A 6308-nucleotide genomic window follows, 5' to 3' on the forward strand; every position below is an offset into this window, starting at 1 on the left:
GTTGGCTGCTATTCCGATTGAAGGTGCATCGCCGGCAGCGGTTGAGACACGGCAGGCCAGGGATCTTCTTCAAACAGCTTTGACACAGCAGCAAGCTTACTCATATAGCCGAGACAGGGTTCACTCAACTCCACGACCGAGCAAGAGCTATAGCAGGCATATAGATGAACCGGAGGTGTCTAGCAGTGCGCGGCACTGCATTGTCCCTCAAGGGCCTAATCCGGTGCGTGGTGATACGAACGCTCAGGATGTGGTGGATAATGGCAGAGCATGAAGGGAGGCCGCTTTGGCAGCACAACATACGGGGCGATACCAACCCGCCCCGGTTCAGCCGGCAGCGTCAGTGGACCGAGGCGTCGAAGTTGCTTTCAGCTCGTGGGGAGTGCCATGCCTTATTTCGGTTCTCTGTAATGTGCGATTGCCTAAGGACTTCAAGGGCCCACGTAAGGTGTCGAACTACACTGCTGATTAGCCACCCGAGGCGTGGATAGAAAGTTATGAGATGGCAATGGAGATGATGGACGTTGCTGAAGCGGCTTGTGCAAAGTACTTCACGATGATGTTGGAGGGAACAGCCCGTACTTGGTTGAAAAATTTACCACCTAACTCCATCGAATCATGGGACCAGTTGAAGGCCCGGTTTATAGCCAATTTCAAAGACACATGTAAGCAGCCTATGTCCATTGTGGATCTCGACGCCTGTGTGCAAGGGGAGAACGAGTCAACAACTCATTGGGTGTGCCGGGTTTCAGAAGTCTTGCATTCATCGGACCGTATTAATGCTGGCTCGGCAATCATCACCTTGGAGCGTAATTGCCGGTTTAAGTCACTAAAGATGAAGTTGGGACGGCTCAAGCGCCATTGCAATGACATGGGCACCCTCGTGGCCGCCTTGGTCAAGTATGCCGATTCTGATAATACCAAGGATCCCGATTCTGATGAGGAGAAACCGGAGAAGGGAAAGAAGAACGACGGTACAAAGGGACAGCAGCACAACCAAGGAGGTCATGGGAATAACGGTAAGCGTAAAGCGGATTCAGATTTTGTGGCTAATGCTAATGTGCAGCATCGTAAGGGTAAACCGCCCCAGCGCGGTGGCGGAATGAATCTGGAGCGTTTGTTGAATCCGTCTTGCCCAAAACATGGGACCAAGGAGGTTCCTGCAACACACCTTGGAAAGATTGTCACATTATGAAGGAGTTTAAAAACTCTGATCTTTTCCGGTACGATCAGGGTCCATCAGGCGGTTCAGGTCCAGGTTTTCATGCTGGCGGCGGTTCAAATTCTGGATTTCAGAATAATCAGGGCAACCAAAACAACCAAGGTGGTAATAACCAGCAGAGTAATCAAGGAAATCAGCAGCAGTCGGGTTACCAGAGTCACCCAAAGCAGTTGAATGGTGGGCAGTATCATGTGTTCACCACTAGTTTGTGCAAGCGTGATCAGAAGCTTCACAAGAGGGTTGTTAATGCTGTTGAACCGGCAGTACCGCGTTACCTGCGATGGTCCAAGCAACCTATTGTATGGAGCAGAGAGGATCATCCGCCCCGAGTTGACAATCCGGGTCACCTAGCTTTGGTGGTGGCACCTCAGGTGGGAGGTTATAAGTTCACCAAGGTACTCATGGATGGAGGAAGCAGTATCAACATTCTGTATTATGAGACCTTTCGTCGCATGGGGTTGACAGACAAGAGTCTTAAACCTTCCAACACTGTTTTCCATGGTGTGGTACCAGGTAAATCGGCATATCCTGTTGGTAAGATCGCTTTGGAAGTTCTGTTTGGTGATGAACATGATTCCCGGTCTGAGACATTGACCTTTGAAGTGGTAAGGATCTAGAGCCCGTACCACGCACTGTTTGGGAGACCGGCTTATGCAAGGTTCATGGCAAGGCCTTGTTATATTTACTTGCAGCTCAAGATGTCGGGTCATAAAGGGACCATTACGGTTCACGGAAGTCGTAAAATCGCTTTGGATTGCGAAGGAGGTGATGCGGCCTATGCTGAGTCGGTTTGTGCTGTAGAGGAGCTAAAGTTTTATAAGGAAAATGTTGATCCGGCAGACATGACCCCTCTGAAGAAGCCTACCACTGAGCATGACCCAACCCTGCATTTCAAACCGGCTGATGAGACTAAACTTGTTGCCTTCATTCCTAGCGATTCGTCCAAGCAGTTCAGCATCATCACAAATCTGGATCCGAAATAGGAAAGCTCGCTCATCGAGTTCATCCGTGAGAACCGGGACATTTTTGCATGGAAGCCTTCTGACATGTCAGGTGTACCGAGGGAACTTGCTGAGCACACTCTCAATATTGATCCCAAGTTTAAACCGGTCAAGCAATTTCTTCGTCGCTTTAAAGAGGAAAGACGCAAGGCAATTGGTGAAGAGGTAGCCCGGCTGTTGGCTGCTGGGTTTATCGTTGAAGTGTTTCACCCTGAGTGGTTGGCTAATCCGGTGCTCGTTCTTAAGAAAAACGACACTTGGCGCATGTGTGTGGATTACAGAGATTTGAACAAAGCTTGTCCGGCCGATCCTTTTGCTCTCCCGCGTATTGATCAAATCATTGATGCGACGGCGGGTTGCGAGCGTTCGATTTTTTTGGATGCTTATTCAGGCTATCATCAGATCAAAATGGCGGTTAAGGACCAGGAGAAAACTGCCTTCATCACTCCCTTTGGAGCCTTCTGCTATGTTTCTATGCCCTTTGGGCTCAAGAGTGCCCAAGCAACTTATCAGCGCTGTGTGCAGAATTGTCTTCATACTCAGATTGGGCGTAATGTTCATGCTTATGTTGATGACATTGTGGTAAAATCCAGGAAGAAGGAGACACTGATAGATGATCTCAAGGAAACCTTTGAAAATCTGCAGGTTTACAAGATGTTGCTCAATCCGGACAAGTGTGTCTTTGGTGTTCCGGCAGGCAAGCTTCTAGGCTTTCTGGTGTCCAACAAAGGCATTGAGGCTAATCCGGAGAAGATCAAAGCGATTACATCTTTGGCTAAACCGGCATGCATCAACGATGTTCAGCGTCTAGCAGGGCGGATTGCAGCCCTAAGCCAGTTTATCAGCCGTTTGGGAGAGAAGGCGATCCCTCTATATCAGATGTTGAAGAAAACAGACACCTTTGTTTGGAGTGATGCGGCTAATGCGGCGTTTGAAGACTTGAAGTGGCAGTTGGCTGAACCGCCGGTCCTTGCTGCTCCGGTTGACAGGGAGCCCTTGTTGTTGTATGTGACTGCTAATGCCCGTGCTGTCAGTGTGGCAATTGTGGTGGAGCGCAAGGAGGCTGGTAAGGAGTACTCGGTTCAACGGTCGGTTTATTATATCAGTGAGGTGCTTATCGAGTCAAAACAGCGATATCCACATTGGCAGAAGCTAGTATATGGGGTTTTTATGGCAAGTCGGAAGCTCAAACAATATTTTCAAGGCCATCCCATTACGGTTGTCAGTTCAGCTCCGTTGGGTGATATAATTCAGAACAGGGAAGCAACTGTCCGGGTTGCAAAATGGGCAATTGAACTTGGTCCCCATGGTTAGAAGTATGTGCCTCGAACAGCCATAAAATCTCAAGCACTTGTGGATTTCATCAATTACTAGACCGAGTTACAAGCACCAGAGGACAAACTGGATAGTACATACTGGATGATTCACTTTACGGATCCAGGCAATTGGAGGGCTCGGGGGCTGGAGTTGTCCTTACTTCCCCTCGAGGTGATAAAATTCGTTATGTCCTCCGTTTATTGTTTCCCTGTACTAACAATGCAGGTGAGTACGAGGCTCTGCTCCATGGGCTCCGAGTGGCCAAGGAGATGAATTTAAGCCGGGTACGATGCTTTGGACATTCTGATCTGGTGGCTCAGCAAGTTTCTGGCACTTGGGATTCTAAGGATCCACTCATGGCAGCTTACAGACGTGAGGTGGATATTGTGGCGGGTCATTTCAAAGGGTATCAGGTTGAGCATATCGATCCGCGCAAAAATGAAGCAGCAGACGCTTTAAGCCGGCTTGGATCTCAGCGTAAACCGGTACCTCCCAATACCTTTTTAGATATCTTGCATAACCCGTCTGTTAAGTTGCCTACAGAGGAGGATTTGGCTGTTCCTGATCCGGAGGCTCATTTGGTGGCCGCTTTACACGTTGTGCTGGATTGGACGGTTCCATATCTGGCGTATATGAACCGGGGCGAGTTACCAGATGATGAAGTCCTGGCTCGGCAGATAGTCCGGCGATTCAAGTCCATGGTTATTCACAATGGCGAGTTACACCGCTGCAGCGTTTCAGGCGTGTTTCAGCATTGCGTTTCTCCAAAAGAAGGCCAAGAGATCCTATGAGAAATTCATGAAGGGGATTGTGGTCATCATGCCGGCTCAAAGTCCCTGGTTGCCAAAGCTTTTCGTCATGGGTTCTACTGGTTGACAGCTCATGCTGATGTGGAGGATCTGGTAAAGAGATGTGATGCTTGTCAAAAGTTTTCACGCAGAGCTCATGTTCCGGCTCAAGAATTAAGGATGATCCCCATCACTTGGCCGTTTGCCACCTGGGGGCTTGACATGGTGGGACCCTTTAAGCGTTCTAAGGATAAGAAGACCCACCTTCTCATGGCGGTTGACAAGTTCACCAAGTGGGTTGAAGCGGAGCCAGTTAGCAAGTGTGATGCGGCTACGGCGGTTCAATTTCTCAAAAAGATTATCTTCCGCTTTGGCTTTCCACACAACATCATCACGGACAATGGCACAAACCTCTCTAAGGGTGAGATGGAAGATTTTTGTCAAAGAGAACACATCCGGCTTGACTTAGCATCCGTGGCGCACCCCCAGACCAATGGTCAAGCGGAGAGAGCTAATCAAGAAATCTTGAAGGTATTAAACCCCGGCTTATGGTCCCTCTAAAGCGGACGCCGGGTTGTTGGGTGGAGGAATTGCCTTCTGTATTATGGAGCATCAACACCACTCCCAATAGATCGATGGGTTACACGCCTTTCTTCATGGTGTACGGGGCAGAGGCGGTCCTCCCAAGTGATATTCGTCACGATTCGCCTCGGGTTGCTAATTATGTTGAACCAGACAATGAGCAAGCACGCCAAGAGGCGTTGGACCTGTTAGATGAAAAACGGATATGGCTTTAGCCTGTTCGGCGGTTTATCAGCAAGACTTGTGGCGTTATCACAGCCGCCGGGTCAGGACATGGACCTTTCAAGAAGGCGATCTGGTGCTCCGGCTCATCCAGGATCAAACCGACATGCACAAGTTATCCCCACCTTGGGAAGGGCCCTTTGTGGTCAGCAAAAATTTGCACAACGGATCATACTACCTCATTGACGTTCGAGACAATTCACGCACTTCTGAGGAGGAAACCCGGCGGCCATGGAACATAGCTCTCCTACGGCCTTACTACACTTGAGCCATAGGCTTTTCTTATGTACATATTTCGACAATGTATATATTATGATCAATAAAATAAACCGGCATCCTTTCTATAAGCAGGGCCTCTGCTGTTTTTTCTCAAATATCCTTTGAGTTAAATGGGGGCTTCAGCTGACAAAGCGGAGTACTACCTGTTAAACCGGCTATCATGCCACAATACATCTTGGGAGCTTCACACCCAAGGGGCCAAAGAGAGTCTGGATGCTATGCACAACTCAAACATAGGCACCCAATGAGCACAGCTCATCATGTTACTTGGGGGCTCCTTGTGTCAAATACCAAGGAGTTTGAAATGAACCTTGTAGCTGGGTATCGACCCACGGCTTGGAAGCCTGGTATATTTACCTAAAACCCCGGGTTAACCTGCCTTCATCAAGTAAGCCGCTCCTATCTAGGTAATCCTGGCATGACCCTCCGAACATTTGACAGTTACTCTCATTGAGACCCTGAACTTGTCAAAGTTAAAATGGTGATTGGTTAGTTGGAGGCCCATCTTAAAAGGCTTTGTCAAATGGTTTAACTCAGCGGCCTGGCAGCCCATGAAAAGCCTCGAATTTGGGATTGGCAGCCCTCGAAAAGCCTCGACTACACGGTTTTATTTGCACTTGTCACTATTTTTATTTTGATGACTTTTGTGTTAAACCAGTATCTTTGATCTGGTATGGCTTTTCAGTCATCATATTAACCCGGTGTTTGTTAACCCGGCTTGGATCTCAACTAAAAGTTGACGAACCTTATTATTAAACCGGGGTTTATTAACCCGGCCTGGCTTTGACTACTTGTCGCCAGTTTTGATCATCATCGTAACCCGGCATGACTTCTTATACACCATCAGTACAAGGTGAAGTTGTACAAAAATTCAAGATTTGGGTCTTCACCCTTATT

This window comes from Triticum dicoccoides, chromosome 2B (genome assembly GCF_002162155.2).
Source record: "Triticum dicoccoides isolate Atlit2015 ecotype Zavitan chromosome 2B, WEW_v2.0, whole genome shotgun sequence".
Lineage (NCBI taxonomy): Eukaryota > Viridiplantae > Streptophyta > Magnoliopsida > Poales > Poaceae > Triticum > Triticum dicoccoides.